This window comes from Emydura macquarii, unplaced genomic scaffold (assembly GCF_026122565.2).
Source record: "Emydura macquarii macquarii isolate MOO-44397 ecotype Brisbane River unplaced genomic scaffold, CSIRO-AGI_Emac_v2 contig_2321, whole genome shotgun sequence".
Taxonomy (NCBI): Eukaryota; Metazoa; Chordata; order Testudines; family Chelidae; genus Emydura; species Emydura macquarii.
In genome coordinates this window covers 1,217,313-1,231,150 of record NW_027132458.1, presented here as the reverse complement: position 1 = coordinate 1,231,150, position 13,838 = coordinate 1,217,313, and the positions used below count along the sequence as shown (strand labels likewise).

Here is a 13,838-nt window from a genome sequence, read left to right as displayed (position 1 = left end):
CAACGATGGATGCAAGTGTGGTGCAAACTACTTTCCCAATTAAATCTTATTTTATGATCAACTTTACAGTTTACCCACATGTAACTTATATCACTTTTCTTGTCTCTTTTCTTTGTCACTACTAAATTTGACTGTAGGACTTCCAAGGGAGATGCACCTACTTATTTCGGTTTCTATTTGGCTAAATTTTTCCCCATTTCATGAAAGAAGCTCACATTGTGACAAAGAAAGCCATCATCAATATGACCCTTTGCTGCTTCACCTAGTTATTCTTACACGTCACATAACTTTTACAATACTTTTATTATGCACCCTGCTATAGTTAATTGGTGCCATGCAGCAGACATACCAGGGTGTCTCCCTCTTTATACTAATCTGAGTTGTAGGCTATAAAATGTTGGAGACCCTACGAGTGGTTTTTTTCTTTAAAGTACCTTTGTCATGACTAGAACTGACAGAAAAATTTTCATCAGCACAGATATCCATTAAAAAATGCAGTTTAATTGAAACTGAAACATTTCACTGGAACACTTTGACTTTCTCATTTAGTTTGTAGAACATTGTTTCAAATTTATCATATCCATTAATTTCATTGTTTTATACTAAAATATTTCAATACTACATGTATAATATACAGTGTATTTAACAGTTCAATATAAAAGGGGAAACAATGAATTGATATTATCAAAACGATGTTTTGATGGTTCAAAATTGCAATTTTTCAGAAATCACTGTTCCATGGGAAATGTTCAAAATTCAGCTTTTTGTTCCAGTTCTGAACAATTTTTTCCCCTTTGAAGTTTTGAAACTTCCTGTGGAATGGAAATTAGTTGTGACAATAAGCTGCCCCCTTAGCTTTCAGCTGCAGTGATTCATTTTTTTGTAGGATTCTGTTTGTAGGGACATCTTTTATTTATCCACACAGCTTGATAATTCAATGGCTGTTGCAGGCACACTATGGACAGCCCAGTACATTCCACTATTTTACTCATTATCATGGTGCCTATATGGATGAATACAAGATTTTTGTTTTGTTTTGTTTTGCTGTGAATGGCGTGCACCAGAACTTATCCACTATGGTTGCATAGAGAAGCTGATTCTTGCAAATGGGCCACCAGCTTCCAAGTGGTTGTACACCAATGGACGTGGATGTCAATCAATGAATCTACCTGTGCATTTCCTTTTTTCTTGGGCCATGGAGAGAACAGGAAGTTCTGCATTTCCCTTGTCATGCTTATAACAGTTTGCACCTCTGCATTAAGACAATGACTATAATCGCTTTTTTTCCCCTTCAGGGCTTTACCTGGTCTCCTGCAGGGCTCAGGAAGATTTTTTTATTTTGTTTTGTATGTTTTGTTTTTTTTTTTAATTTATTTTTTATTCACAGGAGGTCAGACTAGATGACTTAATTGTCCCTTCTGTCCTTAAACTCTATGGAACTATTAAATGATATATTATTACTGTCAGTCAAAGAATCTGATATCCAAATGGACATAAAAACTCCCAAGTTTTAATCCCTGGTCTGCTCCTATTGTTCTCACATGTGCTCTTTTTTTCTCCTGCCCTTTCTACACTGCCAGTGGCCGTCGAGAGGAGATATGCAAGCTACGTAGTGTAGCTTGCATATCTCCCATCGACTTACTAACTTTCACTTACTGAGGCGTCTCCACTGTACTGCGCTGACAAGAAATGCCCTCTAGTCGATGCAGCCTTGCGCTTTTCACGGGGGTGGATTTACGGCGTTGATCGGAGAGCACTTCCGGGATCGATTGAATGGGTCTCCACTGCCCACTCAGTTGATCCTGCAGGCATTGATCCTGCAGTGCTGGCAGAGCCCTGGCAGTGTAGACATACCCTTAGTTACACACCGTCAGCTGCTAAGCACCGATTTGAGTGTGGTGGTCTCAGTTAATACCTTTTCCCACTGCATAATCTTTCCTAGTAAAATGCACACAAATTGCTATGCTGCAATGAAACAAAAAACCCTGTAGTCCAGTATTCCATCTCCAGCAGTGGCCAACACAAGATGTTACAGAAGAAGGCATAAAACCTCCATAATGCATCAAATGGTGCAATACTGTAACACAGGAGAAAATTTAGTCCTGAATTCAGCTAACTTTTAGCATACGTGCCGAACTATGAGGACTTAGTTTTTACCCTCGCTAGTGTAATTGCAAATGTTGTTTATAATTCATATCAATGTCTAATTTTTTAAAAACATATTGCTCTTCCAGTGACTGCTAGCTTGAGGTGTGAGGTTTCAAGATTGATCTCCAGCCAGGTATTTTTTCAATCACATTAAAAATGCTGGGTAGATATTATCGATTACTGTACTAATATAGGCAACGAGTGACCTTTATTTTTAGCCAGTGCTGAGAGTTATTTTCTTCAAACTAATTTGTTACCATGTAATGTTGCACTTGAAAAATGCTGCTGTTGAAGATTGTTTTTTGTAACTTTTATCTAAACTTTTATCTAAACTTTTATCGGGTAATCACTCTTGACTTCTTTTTTTATGCTTGTGAGATGATGATGATTGCATCCAAAAGGTTTTTTTTTTTAAAGGCACTGAAATGATGTATGTGTCATAGACTGACACCTGTTTTAGTAACTCATAGAAGTGGATATATTAATACACTCATAAATGTTTGTATTATTTTGTTTCATTTGTGATATAATATGAAAGCAAATGGAAATAGTCTCCTAGATAATCTGCCAAGATTTATTGAATACAAAATATTTTAACTGAAATCAAACAAATGTACCTTACAGTGAACAGCTGCAGCTACTTTAATATAAAGCTAAACAAGCATGAAAAACAGGTATGAAAATAATTTCACTGAAAAAGTAATTAGCCCAATACAGTACCATCAGCAATGACACAGGATGGATAAAGAGCATGGTCAAATTACAGCAATGACTCACTGATTGTTGGAAATGACTGACCAGGCCACAACTTGATTATGATAACACAATACATTCATCCCATATGGCAGGAAGTCCTGGTAGTCTGTATCATCGGGTTCTCTCTTCCCCTCCCCCCGCCTTTTTTAAATGTATACAGCTATCTACCTTTTCTTGGCACATAGTCTGTAGACTGTATCTACACTAATAACTTGAATACAGGTATTGGGTAGCTGTACCAGCACCCAATCTTATTTGGAGAGGTGGATCATCCCTTTCTGACCTACCCCCATCTGTCTCTGGTGGTGGTTTGTAATGCATAATTTGTGGAGGTATCATGTACTTCACCTACCAGTTGTTTATGGGGCTGAGTTATCACACCAGCCCACATTATAGCCATCAGCAATGTCTATCCAGGGGGATTTATTCTGCACCAAATGAAGTCAGTGGAAATTTGGTCTTTGTCTTCAGTGGGAGAAAGATCAGTGCAAGAGCATATGAAGATTGTTTATTTGCATTTTTAGGAAGATGTGTTACATATCTTAAAACCTGTAAATATTTATAGGCACAGTAGTATCGACAGGTGTCTAGTGAGGCAGGAAATTAATTTTGACCCTTGCAATTACTGCCATAGCAGTCTGCGAGAGAGCATGATTTATTACATATCCATTTTATAAATAGCACAGATAACTCATAACCTACATTGTTCAGCTAAATAACAAAAATACACTCAAACAAGCCAGGAACATTTTGAAAACTCTCCTCTCTGCTACCTCTCACATACTTACAAAGAATTCTTCAGTACTATTTATATAACTAATGGTGGTAACAGACATATTCAAGTGGAATCTGTAGATCACTAAACCAGAAAGAAAAAGGGCACCATTATAATAAATACAAGATCTGATCATGATACATAGACAATTGCATGGAGAGAAAATGAAAACTTCCAGGTGAAAATCAGAACTTATTAAAGGGGGGGTGGTGTGTGTGTGTGTGTGTGTGTGTGTGTGTGTGTGTGTGTGAGAGAGAGAGAGAGAGAGAGAGAGAGAGAGAGAGAGAGAGAGAAAATGACACAGGAAACATTGAAAAGTGAGACTTTGAAGGAGAACATTTAAAATGTATAGCTGTTCTGGCTGAAGAAGGAAAAGATGAGGGAAAGCCTCACAATAGGAACAAGAGAGCAGATACTTTCTGCTTTCCTTTTTTTGTCATCTGCATATCACTCTTAAAAGCCATAATAGGAGCAACAAAAGAGACTGCTTAATTTACATTCTTGTAGGATTTGTTTTTAAACTAAAAAACAGTGATTTATTTCTCAGGGTAATCAATGAAATACTTCTCTTTAAACTCTCAGTTCCTTGCATCTAAATGGTCAATAATGCCTGAGCCTGGGAACAGACTGTCTCTTCTGCTATGTACAGTTGAGTTTTTGCAGTTGTTTTTGCTTGATCAGTTGCAAGATATATGGTGACAAATGGCTTCCTCAGCCCCATTAGAAACTTAGCAAATAAATTGTTCTTTTTTTCCAAATGGGCCTTGTCCACACTAGAATACTTACTAACTGGGTCACAGTAAATGTCACCAATGGTGCAACTATACTGTAGAATCAAGGAGATGAATGTAAAGAAAATCTGCTCTGTGCAGGTTTTCATGAGATGATGGTGTTAAATACCTGAGCTGCACTGTTGCTGGCCATTGCTAATACAGGTACCCTATTTTTTTTTCTAGTGTAGATGTGCACAGAGACTCTGTCCTGGATCCACAAAGGGATTTAAGCTTTGCGATGCTGTGTTTGGCAACACCTAGCTCTTAAGCACATAGGAAATCACAGAAACAACACTACAATCTGGCCTGGTCTACACTTACCTTAAAATTCGGCAGCAATTGATCGGAGTTACACAAGCTACGCAAAGTAGCTTGCATAAGTGCCGTCGACTTTTTAACTTCCATTATGCATGGCGTCTTCACTCCACTGCGCCACTTGAAGAGGTGGTTTTAATAAGTCGACTTCCAGATTGATTGAGCAGATCTTCACTGACTGCTCAATAGAGCCAGATAGATTGATCGGCGAATTTGCTGCCGTCAGTGAAGATGTATCCTTTGCAAAGCCTGAATCAGGTGCCTATGCTCCTTTTCCAGTGACGGGAGGGATAGGTGCCTAAGAAGGGGAGCCACACAAGCCAACATATTACACAGGAAGCTGCCTAAGCCAGCCAGTGAGAGATGCTGAGGAGAGAGGTGTGTGTCTGAATGAGGCATCTGTCTTTGCGTGTGATCCACAAATGGGAATCCTCTCCTGGAGTCAGATGGCTTAGAAGCTTAAGTTGGTTTTTGTGAGAATGAGTTAGGTTCCTCCCTCATTCCACACAACAACCAGAGGAGGAGCTGCTGCCTACTTTATAACTTTTAGCCCAGGGAGTAGAGCACTAAACTGGGATGTGGGAGACCAGGAATGAAGTAGCCTCTGTTTGATGGGTAGAAGGGATTTGAATAAGGGTCTCCTACATTGCTCAGGATAGTGTATTAATCATTGAACTATGGGATATTCTAGGGCTCCTTCAGTTTCTGCTGTTTAAACGGACGCATTCTGGAAAAAAAGTGAAACTGATGGGAGCAAGGCAGACTGGACCCTGGGTCACCCACCTCCCATGTGGGTTACCCTAACCACCAAGTTACAATCTTATTCTCTCTCACTCTTTTTTCTCTCTTGCTCAGTGACTAAGTGTTTGTTTCCAGTGGAACAGCTTCACCATGAGAGATTGAGGGACTCCCCCATTAGAATATCACATAGCCTAGTGGTTAGAGCCCTTGCCTAAAAGTTGGGTGACCCTCTGTTCAAACCTTTTCTCTTTCTGAGGTGGAAATTGAATGGGGGTGCCCCAAAACCCAGGTAAGTGCTGTAATCAGTGGGCTAAAAGTTATTAGGTGGGTGGCAGCACCACCTCCTTCTCCTTTGGATAGTTTTGAATGGGATTCTATCCAGGAGGAAGCCTCTGAACACATCTACTGGATCAGGCCTGTTTTCCCCGAGTTCGTGGATTGCTCTGGATCTTAACTGTGACCCAGGTGCCCAGGCACCTAGTGGGAAGCAGCAGTAGGCATGCTCCGAAGCATAAATGTACATGCTTGGGGAAATTTTACTGCAAAAGCTTCAGTGCTACACGAATGTAGGTGTCCCCAGGCTTAAGCAGCAGTTACGCAGGAAATCTGTGGATTTCAGGGGAGCCTAAAACTGGGATTTAGGTGCCTAAATATCTTTTTGGATCTGGTGCGCCAGTCCTTTTCCCAGTGCTTAGTTTTCCTGGGTTTGGTCTCTACTACACAGCAGTTTTCACCTCCTCCCAGCTCTCCCACCTCAAAAGAATGTATCAGCTTAGTGTGATCTAATCTGTGTATCCAGTTGTTCCAGCGCTGCATTTCTAATGTTGACATCCTATCAGTGTCTATTATATTGTGCAGAAGTGGGGTGAGATGGCAGAGGGCGGGATATGTTGACAGTCTTGACTGCAACTTTAAAGTAGAGAGTGTGGCAACTAGATTTTCCTCTCTCTCGGGTGGGGGATATGTGTGTGGGGGTGGGGGTGAGGAGGCTAGGCTGTGTATTGACAGCCCGTGTGAGCCCCTTCCCCCGGGGCGCAGTGTGCACCACGCAGCTCCTTGCCTGTGATGACAGCAATTGCATCCCCCCTCCCCCACTCTCTTCCCCCCTTGCACGCTGCAGCATATGTGCCAGTGCTTAGCTGGCGCGCGCGCTAGCCTCAGGCTCGCGCCGTTCAAGCGCGCGCTGTACTCCTCATCTCCCCCCGCCCTTGATCCGCGCTTAGTTCCTCATTTGCCCCCCTCCTCCCTCCCTCCCTCCCGCGCGCGCGCGCGCACACACACATATACACACACACTTACCGAGCAGCAGCCGGCGCTCGGCACTGATTGGCTGGCTGGGCTCGGCCAGGTGTCAGCCTCAGCGCGAGCCGAGGAGAGGAAGGGCAGGGCGTGCGGAGGGGGGTGGCAGGAGCCGCCCGCAGCCGCAGCGCCTTGCACTGCAGCCGCAGCCTGTAGGCGCTCCCCGAGGGACGCGGCGGGGCCGGAGCCAGAGCCAGAGCCAGAGCCAGGGGGAGTCGAGGGCTGGTCCCTTCTCCTGGCGCTGCCCGGGCAGGTGCAGGCGGGAGCAAGCAGCGCCCTGTTCCCCACCAGCCCTGTGCTCTTCCTTTCTGGGATGCTTGCTGGAGCTGGGGCCACGCCGACCCGCCTCAGCGAGGAGTTCCCTGCGGCGTGCGGGGAACGGGGCAGGATTGGAGAGAAGCCCGGCTGCAATAGCTTGGGGGAGGGGGTGCTCCTTTGCATGACAGTTCTGTGTCTGATTGCGTCTTACACCGAAACATCTGAACAGTCCCCGTCCCCCGCGCCCCCCCCCCCTCGCTATACGGTGCATCCAGAGGGGGAAGGCACTGAAGGACTTGTTGACCCAGCAGGATCAGCTGCAGCCGGAGTCAGTGTATTTTTGCTGGCGCCTGAGCGAATTGATCAGCGAAGTTGCTGCCCTGCTTCCATCTTGCATTATTCCGTGTGTGAGTACTGACAATTGTCCATCTCTCCTCCCGCAAGCCCTCCTGCTTGCCTGTGTACGTAATGCAGGGGCAGGGGAGATGTGTCTGTGGCGGGATTGGTATTTTGATGCAATTGCTCACTTGGAAACTGCTGAATGTGGCTTGCATGGAAGCAGCTCCTGCCGTTCCTACTTCGGGGCTGGATTGATGTGCAGTAGTTTCACTAACTAATGTTGACACCCGGGTGTTTAGAGGAGAAGAGGTGGGATGGCTGGGTGGAGGGAATATGTGTGACATAATCTTCCGCATGTATTCTTCCAGTTTCTGCATCTCTTCTTGCCTTGCTTGTCACAAGCACGTTCAGCGTGGAATTTGTTTTTTTTAACTTTCCTTTTAAAATAGCCATTGCGGATAAGTCCTATAACTAAAGACACCCAACTGGGCTGATGATAGAGGAGGGAGGCTATCACCCCTAGGACACAGGAGAGACTGAGAGAGAAGGAATGATGGCAAAGCATCAGAAGGGGCGGGAGACTAGGATTCTTTTAAGAAATTGAACTTATTTTGCACTTATCCTAAAGATCGAAACCAGCCTCAAACCATCATCATTCATTTACACAGGACTGTAGCTATGCATTATTGTATCTCTCATTTTTCTCTTTTTCTTGGGTCTTTCTTCTTTATTTGAGCTACATGATATTTGTACGTGTATTATAATGACCTCTGGTATGGAAATAGAGGAAATACTCTTCAAGACGTTGTGTAAACAAGGGAGGGACATATTTCCCAAATGAAACTTACAACAGCACAGCAGTACATCCTGCTGTCTTTCCCACCTTCTAAAAACATTAACTGGTTGAACAGATCACATCTTTTCAGTGATTTAATTTATTTACGTTAAAATGTTGTAAAGATTAATTTAGTATGATTACTGGTCAGATATCTGAATAGCATGGCAGTTTTTTAGTGATATCATTGTTCAAACAAGTTATTAAAAATAAATAGAATATTTTACTTTTATGGGCTAACTTCTCTGAGGATATTCAGGGTTGTAATGTAAGATGTGTGGCATGCTCTCACTGCATCCTTTCTGCAAGTACAGCACATAGCACCATTTTTTTTAAAGCAGTGGAGTGCACATTTTCCTAGTATCAAGGTCAGTATATTGTAACTATTGGAGAAAATACCACATGGTTTAGGTTACTTGTCTTGGAGAATCTAATTAAGTAGAATTGAGCTGTTTTGTGTTTTTATTTTAAATTAATATAACCAAGTTGGAACATAATATGAAGCAAAATATCTTAAAGTGTGGGTGCCTCCCTAAGAATATTCTCAAGGATGTACACAATGCTTAAATATTTATATGGACAGATATTGTGGGTTTGTTTTTCTTTTTAAAAGTATCTCTTCTTCATCTCCTTTTTTTGAAAGTATGGATAGGTGTCTTCTTGACAGTTCTGGAGCCTATAATCTTTTATTACTAGAACAGATATAATATGGGCACTGGTAGCAAAGGTTTTCTTTACTTTCCTGTTAATATATCTCAACCCAATTCTGAAAGAAGTTGAGATAGTTGAGTTTCTATATTCTATATATAGAATATATTTCTATATTCACACAAATCTTTGTGGTTCTGTTGAGACTGTCAGCAGATTTGCCAGTTAATGACATTTTTTTTTTTTTTTTGGTGATGTAGATATCAGTCTGGTTCCTAGTGGACTGATGAGACAAACAGCTCATTTCCTACAGCACACTGAATGGTCATCCATCATATAGTGATGATACATAATCTGTAAATGAAAGATTGGGTGTCCCATTACCAATCCCTTGAACCACCGTATACCCCGTTTATAGAATTTTTTTAATGTACATAATTGTATCAGGGAATGTGTATTGATGTCTCCTGTCCTTACAACATCCAAAATATGCAGCCATTATCAATTTTCTTGTGAAATCTGACTGACTGATGGCATTAGAATGCAGACTTCAAGTATCACATAGATTTCTTTTAAAGGTGGATAGAACTATGCCCGTAGAGCATTAAGGTGCAATACATACATTAAGGTATGCTTCGGAAAAATAGCTGTTTACTAGGGCAGGTGTACAAGACCTGCTTTGCATTCCTGAGAAGTAGTTTTTTAGAACTGTTTTTTTAGATCATCTACTGTTCCTGATGAGCTGTTTCCCTCATAACCTGCACTGCATAGAAGTGGAACACTACCACACTCTAGATCATGCCAAAATGAGGATAATTAATACCGCTTTCAATTCCCTTGCTGCCCAGGTTTCCCACTTCCAGCTCTACCAAACAAATGAAACTACTTGTTAGAAACAATAGTGAATTTTACCAAGTGCTTTGAAAAATTATTTTTAGGCAGGACTTTACCATATTTGAAGTGGAAGAAAAACTTCAAGAGCTTAATGTGCTCAAATCAGGGAACCCAGATAATTTCCATCCCATAAAACTGAAAGAACTGGCACCTGAAATTGCTAGTCCAGTTGTAAGGATTTTCAATAAATTTGCCTAGTTGGGGTTGGTCCTGCTTTGAGCAGGGGGTTGGACTAGATGACCTCCTGAGGTCCCTTCCAACCCTAATATTCTATGATGCTATGATTTTGGAGTAGTACCTGATGACTGGAGAATAGCTACTGTACCTATATTTAAGAAAGGGGAAAAAAGTGATCTGGGCAATTACAGACCTGTTGTTTTGACCTCAGTATTATGCAAGGCTTTAGAACAAATTGTGAAAGAAAAAATAATTAAATTCATTGAGGTACAAGGGAAGTACTGCAACATGGGTTTAACAAAGGTAGATCATGCCAGACTAATCTGATTTCTTTCTTTGAGGAAAAAAGTGATATCTTAAATAAGTGAAGTGCAGTAGATCTAATATATTTGAACTTCAGTAAAGTATTTGATATAGTACCACATGGGAAATTATTAGTTAAGCTAGGTAAGATGTGGATCATTGTATGATAGATAAGGAATTGGGTAAAAGGGAGATGCAACAGGTTCTGCTGAAAGGTGAATTATCAGATTGGAGGGAAGTTACTAGGGTAATTCCTCAAAGATTGGTTCTGAGATCTGTCTTAGTCAATATTTGTATTAATGACCTTGGCACAAAAAGTAGGAACATACTAATGAAATTTGCTGATGATACAAAGTTGGGAGTCATCGTCAATACAGAGGAAGATTGGAATATTATATAGGAACATCCAGATGACCTTGAAGACTGGAGTGACAGCAATGGGATGAAATTCAGTAGTATAAAGTGCAAGGCATGCCCTTAGGATCTAATAATAACATTTCTTCTATAGGCTGGGGGCTTATCAGTTGGAAGCGACAGAGGATGGGAGACCTGGGTATGTGAGTTGATCACAGGATGACTATGAGCCCCACTGTGATGCGGCTGTGAAAAAGGCAAATGCAATCCTAAGAGGTATCAGGCGAGGCATTTCCATCAGATAGAGAAGTATTAATGGCATTGTACAAGGCATTGCTAAGATCTCATTTGGAATACTGTATACAATTCTGGTGTCCCCTCCTCCCCCCCTCCCGTTCAAGAAAGATGAATTTAAATTGGAACAGGTGCGGAGGAGCTGCTAGGATGTTCATGGGAATGGAGAGACTATCTATGAGAAGAGTTTGGCTTGTTTAGTCTAGCAAAAAGAAGACTGATTGCTCTATAAATATGTTGGTGTGTAAATACCAGGGAGAATGAAGAGCTATTTAAGGTCAAGGATGATGTTGGCAAAAGAATAAATGGATATAAACTAGTCATGAACAAATATAGGCGAGAAATCAGAAGGTTTCTAACCATCAGAGGGATGAGGTTCTGGAACAGCCTCCCAATAAGTTGTGAGGACAACCAATTTAATTAGTGTTAAGGGACAGCTGGACAAATTTATGAGTGGGATTGTCTGATGGGGTTGCTTTTGGTGGGGGAGGGGAGAAGCCTCAACAACTCTGGGGCTCACTTCTGGATTATGTTTCATGTTGCTAAAAGTTCATGCTTCAGCATCAGGAAAAGATGCTCTTTTCCTCCTCTCCCCCGCTGTGTATTCTGGAAATTTTCTGTTTTTTTTTTTTTTTTTTTTTTAAATCTTCTTCCACTGAAGCATCAGGGATGGCCATGTCCGGAGATGGGACATTTGGTCTGATGTGGCATTGGGCATTCTCTCTCTCAGGTGCTTGGCTGACGTTTTCTTCCTCATGCACTCAGGGTCTAACTGATCACCGTATGTGGTGTGGAGTAGTAGGGATAGGGCACCGGCTCCTGATGGCAAGTGGAATGTGTGTGCAGCGGAGGGGGAGTGTGGAGCAGTGCGGGAATGCAGTTCTGGATGGGCTGCAGAGGCAGGCAACCTTGAACGTGATTCGTCTGAAGGTCAACCAGACTCTCCAGCATGTCCAGCTCCTTCAGAATCGCTATTATCGCTCATTCTCTTGAGCTTTTCTCCTGTTCTTAATGTCCATGTCCATTTTTTCTGAGAGAGTGATCCTCCACACTCTCTGCTCTGTGTCTGCTGATCCAAAGGTTTGCTTGCATGAACTCTACAAACATGTCATCCCACGTTGTTTCTTCTCCTCCCTATCTGGCTCAGCCTCTCCAATACCGTGGAGGGAGAGGTGAATGCCACATTTTCAGCTGCAAAAGATACAATGCACAAAGGCACCATTGTGAATGCATAGTCAAGCTATAGGGCAAGCTTGATATCTTGAAATCACTCCCCTTAATCCATGCACGTGTAAAGCAGTACATTTTCATTTTGGCCAGGCACTCATTGAGCGCGTTGGCCGTCCCAGCCATCGTGAGTACGGCTGGGGGAGTAGGGAAGTGGCAAGCTGGCACAAGCTGTGGGAGGCGGGGGGACACACAGGCACTAGTGTTTGTGGTTTGGGCAGTTGAACTGAATACTGGCACCATTTCTCACAGGCAGTGGTGACTTTAGCTGATATATCACTCCTGAGGGTAACAGAGGTGGAAAGGGAACAGCTTCTGCACGCATCCGGCTACAGACTGGATCCGTATGCTGCTAGCTTGTGTGCTGCAATGAATCCTGCTGAATTAATGGATGAGTGGTATGAGAAAGTGTCCTTCCATGGCAGAAGAAATAAGGTAGCCCTCCCCAGAAACCTTCTGCAATGGATTCCAGATTACCTCCAGGAAGATTTCTTTGAGATCTGTATGGAGGATTCCCGGGACATCCCAGTGCGCATAAACAAACTGTTTCACAGAGCCCGCTTTGCATAGCTGTGCTGGGCAATGAGATGCAGATAACCACTCTACCTCCACTAGTTATTTCAATAAAACATAGCAAATGAGAAGATGTGCCCCTGCCATATCAATGCAAACTGCATGCTTACCAGAGGTTCCTTCTCTGGCATCACACTTGCCCATGCTGGAGCGCTGCGCCTGGCTGGCCTGCTCCGGGATTGCAAACAGCTCCTGGCTCTCTGACAATGGATCCCTCCACTTGCCTGTTTTTCACTCTCCTCTTTCTTGTCCAACACCCCATCCTCAGTGTTGCCTGTGGTGGCCTGTGACTTCGACTTGTCCGATGTATCCATGGGTTCCTAAGGGGTCGTGGTATGCAGAGGATAGTATGCAGCTCCTTGTAAAAGCGGCACATCAGTGGCACTGTGGCTGCACCAGAGTGGATATTTGCCTCCCTTGCCTTTTGGTACACCGGCGCAGCTCCTTGGCTTTCATGTAGTACTGCTGTGGGTCTCTCTTGTAGCCCTTCTCCCCCATTCCCTGAGTGATCTGCTCATAGATGCCCACATTTCTACAGCTGGATCTGAGCTGTGCTTGCACAACCTCTTCTTCCCACAGACCCAAGAGATCCATCACCTCCTGTGTACTCCAGGCAGGCGCGCATCCTTTACCGGGGGAGGGGCTTGTTTTTGTGTACCTGGTTGCTGGGCAGCGGCATTGAAAATGGTGACCAGAGAGGTTACAATGGAGCATTGTAGGACACCACCTGGAGGCCACTTAAGTCGACGTAAGCAATGTAGTGTCTACACTGCCATTACATCGACTTACACGCTATGCCTCTGGTGGAGGTGAAGTAATTAAGTCAACATAGCAGGTGAGTTATGTTGGCAGGAGGGACTGTGTAGTGTGGATGCTGACATTAGTAGGTTGATGTAAGCTGTTTTACATGGACCTAACTCTGTAGTGTAGACCAGGCCAGTCTTCTGAGAGCTGTAATACTTTGGTCTAATTTTGGTCTAAATTGGATTTGGTGTGCAGGTGTTGGGTGGTGTGGGTGGCCTGTAATATACAGGAGGTCAGACTAGTTGATCTTGTAATAACCCTTCTGGCCTTAAACTCTGTGACTTCCTTGGGGAGATGAGCAGGGGGTGGAGGAGGAAGCTAAGTG

The 13,838-nt window shown here is 43.0% G+C and overlaps 1 protein-coding gene across 3 annotated transcripts in view; it reads left to right on the top strand.

The window, feature by feature from the left end:
- Nucleotides 1–7,349: 7,349 nt before the first annotated feature.
- Nucleotides 7,350–13,838, top strand: part of MYRIP (myosin VIIA and Rab interacting protein) — a 338,330-nt gene continuing 331,841 nt past the window's right edge. For all 3 annotated transcript variants that reach the window (XM_067560853.1, XM_067560851.1, XM_067560850.1), the window contains exon 1: nt 7,350–7,472. The gene's annotated coding sequence lies outside the window, so the exon portion shown is untranslated. The remainder of the gene's footprint in view (nt 7,473–13,838) is intronic.